Below are 12150 nucleotides of genomic sequence, written 5' to 3' on the forward strand. Positions count from 1 at the left end.
CGCACTGTACATCGACGTTCAACATAAAACTTGGGATCGGATCTTGCCTTACGTGACCTTCGCGTATAACACCGCCGTGCAAGAGACGACGCGCTTCACGCCCTTTCGCCTTCTCTACGGTCGCGAAGTCCAGACGATGCTGGACGCTATGCTGCCGTGTCAAGACGCTGACCTATTTACAACTGACGCCGAGGAATTTGCAGAGCGTGCTGAGGAAGCTCGGCAGCTCGCGCGGCTGCATATCGGCCAGCAGCAGCAGGCAGACGCACGACGCTACAACATCCGCCACAGGGACGTGTCCTACAACCCCGGGGACCAAGTTTGGGTGTGGACCCCCGTTCGCCGTCGTGGCCTCTGTGAAAAGCTGCTGAGCCGGTATTTCGGTCCGTATAAAGTGCTCCGCCGCGTCAGTGATGTAAACTACGAAGTTGTTCCGGACACAACATCACAGACGCGGAATAGGACACAAAGACAACCGACCTCAGACATAGTTCATGTTGTGCGCATGAAGCCGTACATTGCGCGTCCGTAACTTTTTTTTTTGTTTTCGTTTTTTTTTCTCTCATTCCCTTCTTTGTTTCTACTTTTCATTTATCTTTGGGAGATTGCTTCTTCGTTCATTGACTGTGCCGGCGTGACGGCTACTTTTTTTTGTGTACTTTCGCTTTGCCTGCCTTCTTCTTCTTTGTCTTCTACACTTATTCTTTTTTTAGCATCGAGGCGATGCTTTTGTTCGTAAGGGGGGATATTGCCACCTGTAGGTAGTGGGTCGAGGGCAAGAGTGGGTCGAGCCCAAGAGAAGAAAGAAGACCGCGTGCCCCTTCTCTGCTCGAGCCAGCCCCGACGGTCGCGTCTTCCAAGAGCCAGCTGCTCTACGTCTATTAAACCTTCTGGGCTACTCCTCGAGGCTCGTGACAATATATATATATATATATATATATATATATATATATACGATATGTTGTACCAACGTTTGGTAAAAGGCGAGCTCTCACATTTCGGACGTATCTTCATAATTCCTACCGTCTGCGTGCACAATAACATAGTGTTAGATGAAAGTTTGTGAGTACCAGCGTTCATTAAGGCAGCACGTATAGTCTTCCTCGCAAAAATAGCGATGTTCGCATAAACAAAATACAGAATTCTGTCGGTTGCGTACAGAACAGTGTAGTCCCTGTATTATTACGTGAAAATGTCTGTGAAACTTAGAACAGGGAACGCTATCTGTATTATAACGGAAGCTATTGCTGTATTCTTTAAAATGACACATTTTCAGTATTTTTACTGCAATTCCTCCCTATAGTAACGGACATCCTCCTTATATTGACGGACATTTTTTACGGTGTATATACCAACGCTACAAGAGAACTCACAACTTAACACCATTTATGAGCTCGTTGAGCAGCAACAGCCAGCAAGAAAGCTCAAAAGATGTCACAGGCCGACAGTCGCTGCGCTCCATTCCTATTTCTATGCAGATTGTGCCATGACTACGAACTTAGACATTCTTCCGCCATGGAAATATACATGATTAACCAATAACAAGACGACAAAGCTCCGCCGGCGGCTTCAACCAATTGAAACAACGGAAACGACCGTGGCTACGGGACGCTGTGTGATATACACGCACGCGGTGGTTAACTCAAAAGGAGGACAAAAAGCCTTTTCAATTCTGACGCACCCTGAGATCCAAGCCACTCGCAGCTATGCAACATAATTTTCAGACCCCTTATATTGGAGCTGCAGGCTAGGCACGATGTGATGAAAACTCTTGTCACTTGCCTAACATAAACAAAGCCCACATCTATACTGAAAACCTCGCTGCAGTTAAGCATCTCGAACAAGTAACGACAACATTGTGTGCGGTTGTGCGGAGATACAAAAAATTAAAAATTCTACATGTCTGAACTTCATTGTCCACTGGGTGCAGGCACATTTTCATGTCAACAACAATGACCTTGTGGATCGCATTGCTCACCCCTTCTCGACGCCCGTAACTCCTCGTCCTTCCCTGATCTCTGGCCCCCTTTCTGCGGGTGTCAGAGGGAAGGGAAAGGGTAGGGAAACCGTACAAAGACATTGTCCAGTGTCCGAAGTGTTCTGCTCCTGCGTCTGCAGCGGATGGCCACCATCTACTTTGGACTTGTCCTTGGACAAAGACAATTCGAGAAAGTGTTCCTAAAAGTGTGAAACTGAAGAATGGTGAAGTAGAAGACTATGACAGATCGATCATGGACAACGCAATTTTTAAGTAGCTGTTGCAGTATCTCTATCAAACGGGCCGCATGCTTATATTTAACTTCATTATGACGCTATGGCGAGTGGCAAACCAAGTGAAAAAGAAATCCGGAGCTACGAGGCCTTATTAAGCACCCTAAACAATTGTATGCTCAGTTTTTAACAGCGAAGCTGTTTAAGCCGGCGGTTAGTCCAGGGAGTGTGCGCCGGAAAACCTCGCCGAGCGATGACGTCACTCCGCCTCGCCTAGCAACGCCGAGCCTCGCAACAGCTGTGTAGGTGGAGCTAAGCCGCGACGTCATCTCGCGCGCCGTCGCTTTGCCCAGCTTTGCCGAGCCAATGCGTCCTTATCACGCCCAGCTGCGGCATAGCCGTATCGCCACAGCTGTGGTAGGCGGTGCTAAGACGTGACGTCACTGCGATGGTCCTCATATTAATAGCTGCGCGTCGCCGCTGCGGCGACAGAATGACGCGCGTCTCCGCGCTGAGCACATCGCCGTGAAGATGGGGCGACCCAAGAAGTGCGTTACTCTTTAATAAGAGAGAAAGCGTGACGCGAAAACCGTCGTGCCGCTATTCGAGAGCGGATGAGACGACTTCGGACCAACCTTGAGTATTACGCCGGTGAAGCGACGGTGAAACGTCGGCGATTTGTAGAAGATTCGGCGTTACGAGCTCGCGTTACCTAGAAAGAGTATGGTTGCAGTGGGAAGTGTGATCTAATGGTGATCCCATAGTTTTTAGGCGTAAATAAAGTTTACCGAATCTCCGAGAAAAAGCATAGCGTCGCGAAAAATTACCCGATCCGATATTACGCTAGGTACATAGCTGTTTGCATAGTCTTCGCACCACTAGTCTGAAGCTGCCCCCTTGTTGTGAGAAAGAAAACGTCGTACCCTCTTACGGAGCCTAACTTATGCAGAAATATGTTTACGACAAGTTTTAGGGTATCTTTCTTGTGTTCTTTCCACGATGTGTTCTGTGATGAAAGTTGGCCACAGAGAGATGTTACATGGAGAGAGATGAACAAGTTATTACAACCTAACATTTTTGTAACTATTCCTGACGGCTTTCAGTTCGAGGGATAATAGTTATTTGCAAGCTCCTTAGTAGAACAATACAGTCAGCACCATGTTCTCAATCAGCTTTCCTTGCCTTTTTGCTATGCGAGTGGAATTGGAGGAACCGCACGAGATGTGAGCTACGGAAAATTGTTGGCGTTGGTGAGCGTTCAAAGAAAGGATTGTACAAATTTAGCTTGAAGTTCACCACTATCTTTTAAACACATAGCTGCTCAGCAGGAAATCGGTTGTTTGAGCTCACCGCTCACGCCAGTAGTGGAAGCGAGAACGCTGTCCTAGCTGCAGCAGTGCCGATTGAGCGAAGGGTGTGCGTCCACTTGGATTCGTCGCTTTTGTAGCCATACATACTTCTACTCTATAAATGCCTTCTAATCTTCAATGTGCGGGTCACTCAGGAATCTTCAGTAGCAGGACCGCATTACAACGCCGACGACATAGGGGATAGCGCCAATGCGCCTCGAGCGTCTGTATAATTGCTACCGCAGTGATAATGATTAAAACGTTTTATTAAGGGATGGCTCGAAAGCCTATAATGTGGAATATACAGAGCCGCCCTATTAACCGCACGTCCTTGACGAAAAACTAAGAGGGAGTTCAGAATGACGCTGTCGGAATCCACTGATCCAGTCGCTGGCCTAATTCACTCATCGTATGACAACACTCGCACAGCCCTGAGGTGGCCGTATAGGTGCCGAGAGTGGCACTGGCACTTCCAAAACAGATTGGCTGCTGATGGTGGCGTGCGCACACCACAGTAGGTGTACCTGTGTGGCTCCTGAGGTGCTTCTTGGTCCGCGGAGGCTGTTGATGGGCCGGGTTCCGGCGACGGAAGTGAACCAGGAGATGAGAAATGAGGGTGTCTCCTACGGCGTGGCCAGGACTGATGCGACAACTCCTGTGCGTCCACGGTGCAGATGAAGCCAGTGCGGGATCTCTACAGCAGCACCTGCTCCGTGCAGGCAAGACTAACGTGAAGTGATTCTGCGTCGGGGGGAGTACTCTCACGGTGTTCCCTCTTGCGTGGGTTGGCTGCTGCTCTCAAAGCCCTGTCTGGGTCGTACTTAAGTCCTTTTGTCATACGTTTCGTGCTGGTGGTGAGGGATGCTTAAGGGCCCCGGGAGACAGCGCGGTTGGAACGAATAGTGCGCGCCACCTCGTTGTTTTTCTCATTTACCTTGATGTCCTCATGACTAGGGATCCAAAATAGTTTTGCAGTAACACCGCATGCATCCGCTAGCCTGAAGGCCTGCTTGACAAGAAGCACTTCTGATAAGGCTTTGTAGCAAGACTTACAGGCATGAAGCGCAGATTGGGAGCCAGAGTATATATCGATGTGTTTTGCCTGCGTTCTGCTTGCAACGCTGTCTACAGTGCGTAATATCGCCCTGAGTTCAAGTTCCTTCGGGTCTTTGGCATAATAAATCGTAAAGGTAGGATGTGTTACACAAGCACCGACTACAATGGTAGAGGACTGCTCGTTCACTGGTGCGCGGGTCGAAAGTTGTGTCAGTATATACCTGTTCTCGGCTTGATGGTGTATCTGCCAATCTCTTCATGTGGCTAGCAGCGAATGCTGCCCGGGTATGCGCATGTGCGGCGCCCATGTTCTAGGGCATTGACACGGTGTCGACCACACCGTATCATACTATGGTGAAATTTCCGATGGCAGTGGGGGTAAAGTTTTGTGTATTTTGCCATGTAGGCCAATAAGCATTCTGTCTTGTCTGGTGTGCTTCAGGCTTTCCTCGTGGCCTGCCTTCGATGCTTCGGTGGCCGTGCAGAGGGGGGGGGGGCGGGGGGGGGGGCAACTTTGCATAACGATGCAGCTCCTCGACGCGTGTGTGTTTCGGCAGTCATGTGATGCTGCGGAGGACTGCTTTGCGGAGTACCTCCAGTTAGTCCAGTGCCGAGCAAGCAGATCATAACCACGTACTTCGCGTAGTTCTCGGGATGTTAGCAAAACACTCACAAGTTGGCGGTATACGTCGGTACTAGCACCATCCGGGCGGAGGCACATATGTCTTGTGAAGTGCACAGCACTGTGCCACGTCCGACGAAGGTCAGCGAGCCTGCCCTCTTGTGGCCAATAGGTATTCCCAGAATGCGCACTGGTTTCTCGGCTCTCAGATGTGTTTCGCCTCCGAGAGGGTGAGGGTTGCTTCGTCTTGCGCGGAGCTTCATACACCACGTACGTTGTCTTCTTTGGCGATGGCCGCATAACACTCAATGGCAGGTAGGGGTCAGTAACTTCAAGTGCCGCCTGCAGCGTCTATTGCTGATCGTCAATTATACTCCGCTTCATACATCAGGTGCAACGCTGTGGAAGCTACGCAAGAAGTACGGTCACCAATATATATCACTCCCCGCGTTCTGTCTATGCTTCCCGCGCCAGAGGCGCTTGCTCGCGCGAGCATGCACGTGAGGCTGCCGCGACGGACTGCAAATGAAAAAAAAAAGAATGAAAATGAAACTGATCTAAAACAACGTGTTAACAGCCGTATAAGTACATGATTTGTTTGTTGCTAAGTTTAAATACTTTTTTTCATTCAGCACTGAGCTTATATAAAGAACATTTTCACAAAAACCGGTCAAGAAACACCGAACTCTTTATAAGTGCGAATGCAGCCACTGCAAAAAGTATCTCGGGCCTCCACAGCCTTGCACCTGATGCAAACGTGGTATAGTAGTGATGCAGTGCATAACGGGACGTCATCTGCGTAAATTGCACAGCCAAGTTCAGGAATAGCCTGCAGTTACTGAGCCACGCTTATCATAGTTAAGTAAAGATGAAGGGGGACACTCTGGGGGTTTCTGGGACTTCCGCCATGTTTAGGTAAACCTTCCCGATCCCTCCGGCCATCCGCACGGAAAAAGCGACATTTTCAAAGAAGGAACACACAAACTTGAGTTGGCGGCCTCTGATTCCTTGCCTGTCCGCTGCCTCGATTATGGCCTCATGCATCATAGGGTCAAAGGCTTTTTGGACGTCCACCACCACGAGTATGCTCGGATGGCGGTTTCCTCTTGGGACCTTCGTTTAACGCAGTACACCTTCTTTCACAAGCAGGAAGATGCCATGAGTGCCAAAGTTTGCTCGGACATGATCGCACTCACAGTCAGAAGAACACGGCAGAGCTCCATTCTCTCGCCCAAACTCCTCAGCGTGGCTATGACCCAACTACCCCTTAGTATACTAGATCCGAGATGTAAACCTCTAGGAAGATCTACTAAGAAGGCGTAACAATCTAGGCAACTGTGCCATTCAGGACGCTCTTCAGGAAGCTAAATTAAAACACATACGCAGCTTCGCTCAAATTTCGCATTAGGGAGTGTCATAATCGTCGGTGCACTTTTTTAGGCTCCAAAGAAACGTGTTTGTGTGCCACATGAAATATTTTGGTGAAATAGAGTCAAAGCTACGCTACTTATTGCATATTACTTTCGTCAGGAACTTTCCAGACCAAAGTTAAAGTGGTAAAAATTATTCCTATTCATAACGGCGGCAATGTCTGAATTAACAAATTATCGACCGATATCCGTGCTACCTGTCTTCTCGAAAATATATTGTCGCAACGTCAGAAACAGAGGTCGCACAGCCCTGATCAAGAGGAATAGCAGGAGGTCGCCTTTTTAATACAGCGCGCTGCCGCGACTTCTTCTTCACCGCGCCTTGATAGAAACGCGCGTGCCTGCTCGCATATTCCTCCTCTTCATCAGAGTACAGGCGCGGCATTTGCTTCCCTCCGAAGGAAGCATCGTCCCGATGCGCAACTTAAGCATATGAGGGCGGTGTACAAATGGCACAGAGTAAGACACGCAAAACAAAACCACAAAAAAACAACAGAAAAGAACAAACGAAACTTAGTTCGACAGATACGGCTTCGTCCGCACCACATGAACCACTTCGGGTAAGTGCTTGCGGCGACTGGAGTTACTGTCACTGTCAGGAACGACCTCGTAGGTCACGTCGCTCAGGCGACGAATCACTCTGTACGGCCCAAAGTACCGTCTTAGCAGTTTTTCAGAAAGTCCACGACGGCGTATGGGTATCCAAACCCATACTTTATCGCCGGGAGTGTAGATAACGGACCTGTGTCGAAGATCGTACCGTTTTGCATCTTGGCCTTGCTGATAGCAGATACGTACGCGGGCAAGCTGTCTAGCTTCTTCGGCGCGCTGAGTAAATTCGACAACGTCGGTAGGTATGTCGTCACACTCGTGAGGCAGCATGGCATCCAACGTCGTCGTGGCTTCGCGACCGTGGACCAAGCTGAAGGGCGTCATTCGAGTAGTTTCTTGTCGAGCGGTATTGTATGCGAAAGTTACGTAAGGCAAAATCTGATCCCAGTTCTTGTGTTCCACGTCGACGTACATGAATAGCATCTCTGCGAGGGTCTTATTAAGCCGCTCGGTCAGTCCGTTGGTCTGGGGATGATATGCGGTTGTTTTCCGGTGGTTTGTACCACTTAGTGTGAGAACCGAGTCAAGAAGTTCTGCAGTGAAGGCAGTTCCCCTGTCTGTGATGACTACTTTTGGGGCACCGTGCCGAAGGACGACGTTCTCGATGAAAAAATGAGCCGCTTCGGCTGCTGTGCCCCGCTGCGTAGCTTTAGTCTCCGCGTAGCGTGTCAGGTAATCGGTTGCGACAATGATCCATTTGTTGCCGGCTGTAGAAGTTGGAAATGGGCCCAGGAAATCCATTCCAACTTGGGTGAAAGGCTGTCCTGGTACCTCGACTGGATGTAAGAGACCTGCAGGCTTGCCGGGAGGTGCTTTGCGTCTTTGGCAGTCGGCGCATGTTTGTACATGATGTTTCACAGCAGCGGGTAGCTTTGGCCAATAGTACTTGCGTCGGAGTCGGGACAGTGTTCTCGTGTAGCCTAGATGACCTGAGGTGGCTTCATTGTGGCATGCTGTTAGTATTTCTTTGCGAAGTGATATCGGTACGACGAGCAGGTACGTGCTGCCGCTGGCAGAAAAGTTCTTTTTATAGAGAACATCATTTTGCAGACAAAACGACGGCAGTCCCCTGGCATAGAGTCGCGGGACGTCTGTACTTCGGCCTTCCAAGAAATTAATGAGTGGGAGCAGCTCTGGGTCGTGGCGCTGCTCCTGTGAAATGGTGACGGCGTCGACGACTCCCAAAAATGCAGCGTCAACGTCCGCGTCATCGGTACCTGCGGGCTCTACGGGTGACCGCGAAAGGCAGTCGGCGTCGGTGTGCCTTTTCCCTGATTTGTACATTATGGTCATGTCGAACTCCTGAAGCCTAAGACTCCAGCGCGCCAAACCGCCAGATGGATCTTTCAAGTTAGTCAACCAACAAAGAGAATGATGATCGCTGACAACCTTGAATGAACGGCCGTACAAATATGGGCGAAATTTGGTAACCGCCCACACCACGGCGAGGCATTCCTTCTCGGTAGTCGAGTAGTTTTCCTCCGTACGAGAGAGCGTTCGACTGGCGTAAGCGATTACTTTTTCGAAGCCGTCTTGCCACTGCACCAGTACGGCCCCCAGACCAACATTGCTCGCATCGGTGTGAAGTTCTGTAGGGGCTTCCAGGTCAAAGTGCGCAAGAACTGGAGGCGTTTGCAGGCGCTGGCGTAGTTCGTCAAATGCTATTTGCTCATTTTCACCCCACAGAAAGGGAACATCGTCTCGTGTAAGGCGTGTTAACGGGGCAGCAATACGAGAGAAGTTCGCAATGAACCACCGGTAATAGGCGCACAGCCCCAGGGAGCGCCGCACTGCCTTCTTGTCGGGTGGTGTGGGGAACTTTGCCACAGCGTCTATTTTATCTGGGTCCGGTCGTACACCCTCGTAACTGACGACGTGGCCGAGGAAGCACAGTTCACTGAAGCCAAAATGACATTTCTCGGGCTTTAACGTCAGGCCAGCTGAGCGTATGGCTTGAAGAACAGTGAGTAACCGGCTTAGGTGCTCCTCGAATGTAGCCGAGAACACTATGACGTCGTCTAAATAGACCAAGCAAGTTTGCCACTTCAGGCCTGATAGTACGGTGTCCATTAAACGCTGAAAAGTGGCTGGCGCTGAGCACAGACCGAAAGGAAGTACCTTAAATTCGTAAAGACCATCGGGGGTCACGAAGGCCGTTTTCTCACGATCTCTCTCATCGACCTCTATCTGCCAATACCCGCTTCGTAGGTCCATTGATGAAAAATAACGTGCATGCCGCAGCCTGTCCAGCGAATCGTCTATGCGTGGCAGCGGGTAGACGTCTTTCTTCATGACTTGGTTTAATTTGCGGTAATCGATGCAGAAGCGCAAGCTGCCGTCTTTCTTTTTGACCAAGACCACGGGTGAAGCCCAGGGACTGTTCGAAGGCTGGATCACGTCATCCTCGAGCATCTTGGTCACTTGGTTTTGAATCTCTTCACGTTCCTTTGGAGCTACACGGTAGGGGTTTTGTCGAATCGGCCTCATGGTATCATCCGTGATTATACGGTGCTTGATCAGCGGTGTTTGTTTCACTTTTGACGTAGTCGAAAAGCAATCTTCGAACTGGTGTATCAGCTCCAAGAGGCGCTGTCTCTCGGAACGCGACAGGGTGGAGCTGACGTCGAAAGACAAATGTGTCGAGGCCGGAACGGTCGTTTCTTGACGTTGTAAAGCCAAACAATCTTTTACTTGAATGACTTCGTCGCAGTAGGCAATTGCGGTGCCCTTTTGAATGTGACGGCGTTCGTCACTGAAGTTCGTCAGAAGGACTTCCGCTTGCCCATGAGTCATGTCGAGTAGGCCTCTAGCAATCGAAATGCCGTGGGTTAGCAATAGTGCAACAATTTGCTCCGCGATCACATCCCCATGGTAGGGCTTCCGGCACGAGACAGATACAAGGCGGCAGGAGCGCGGTTGAATGGTCACATCGTCGGCGAGTCGCAGACGCTCATGTTTCCCGTCATGAGTGGTGTCGGCATAGGGGCTTGCAGAGAACGTCACCATACGGCCCGGAATGTTTATGACGGCGCCGTGATCTCGCAGAAAATCCATCCCTAAGATGAGGTCTCTGCAGCAGTCGGGGATAATGACGAAAGTGGCAACGAAGCTGGAATCACCGATGTGAATTCGAGCGGTGCATGTTCCTGTTGGTGTTATTACCTGGCCACCGGCACTTCTTATGTGTGGCCCGGTCCACGGCGATTCGGGGCACAACGGTCGTCAAAGCGCAGAGAAGCGGCGGGCGAAAAACTTGCCACCCCAGCCTCTCGATGGGGACAGAAGCGGGCAATGTGGCCAGGTTCCCCACAATGGAAACAGAGTGGTCGACGGTCGGCCGTGCGCCACAAGTCAGTACGGCGAACAGGAGGTCGTCTCACAGACTCTCGTTGCCACCACGGCACGGGAACGGTCCGAGGCTGAAATGGCGGTACCTCCGGTAAAGGGGGAGGACGTCGGACCACGTCGGCATAGCTCAATGGACGTGCCTCAGGGCATGGAGGTGGTGAGGAGAAGGCTTGCCGCAACTCTTGGCGCACGACTTCGACAACCGAAACGACTGGAGACTCCGTAGGAGTAATGCCGAGGGCTGGCAGCTCTTCACGTAGAATGACTCTAATCATTTCCCGTAAAGAAGGCTGGTCAACACCCTGAGCTGCGGCGCTTATTGGTGTGTTGTTGGGTAGGCGGTCAAAGTGGCGGCAACGTTGCTGAAGTGCCCGCTCAATGATAGTCGCTTCTTTGATGAAGTCGTCGACCGTTGTGGGCGGGTTTCGGACAAGGCCTGCAAACAGCGGTTCCTTAATTCCCCGCATAAGGTGACGCACCTTCTTCGCCTCGGTCATATCGGGATCAGCTCGGCGAAACAGACGGGCCATATCCTCCGCATACATGACGACAGATTCGTTCGGCTGCTGTACGCGAGCCTCAATAAGTTGTTGCGCGTAATCGCGCCGGTCCGAGCTTGCGAATGTATCGAGGAGCTGACGCCGAAAATTGCCCCACGTGTGGAAGCTCGCTTCCCTGTTCTCGTACCACGTGCGAGCACTCTTTTCGAGCGCGAAATAAGCATGGGTGAGTTTCTGTCGCTCGGTCCAGTGATTGACATCAGCGACGCGCTCGTACTGATCGAGCCAGTCCTCGACATCTTCGAAAGCATCACCATGGAAGGTTGCGGGAACGCGAGGCTGTTCAAGAGTCACCTGGGAAATGCTCGGCGCCGTCTGAGAAGAAGGAAGAGTGGCCGATGGTGTTGGAACAGCCATGCTGGTGGGAGGCGCAACGGGAGGGAATTCCGGGCTCAGGCCGAGCAGGCGCCGACTGAATCGATGGACTGGAGTCGTGACGAGAAGTGGAGCTTCCGGACTGGGTGTACGAGTCCTTATAGGGGTTGAACGCATGAGGTTCAAGGCTCCAGCACCTCCACCAGTGTCGCAACGTCAGAAACAGAGGTCGCACAGCCCTGATCAAGAGGAATAGCGGGAGGTCGCCTTTTTAATACAGCGCGCTGCCGCGACTTCTTCTTCTTCACCGCGCCTCGATAGAAACGCGCGTGCCTGCTCGCATATTCCTCCTCTTCATCAGAGTACAGGCGCGGCAATATGAAATATGTATAAACAAGAGTCTCACAAATATCTCGACAGACAAATTCTATTACCGCCATACCAGTATGGTTTTCGAAAAAAACATAACTACGGCACAGGCTCTAATAAGTGGTAAAAACCGCAAATAAAACATATTGAAGATAAAATGTTCAGTTTAGGTGTCTTCCTTGGCTTCCGTAAAGCTTTCGATTCAGTTGACCATCATATCGTATAGCTGAAATTAAGCCACTATGGAATTCGTGGTGTTGTCGTGGACTTAATTACAA

The sequence above is a fragment of the Dermacentor silvarum genome, chromosome 4, assembly GCF_013339745.2.
Source record: "Dermacentor silvarum isolate Dsil-2018 chromosome 4, BIME_Dsil_1.4, whole genome shotgun sequence".
Lineage (NCBI taxonomy): Eukaryota > Metazoa > Arthropoda > Arachnida > Ixodida > Ixodidae > Dermacentor > Dermacentor silvarum.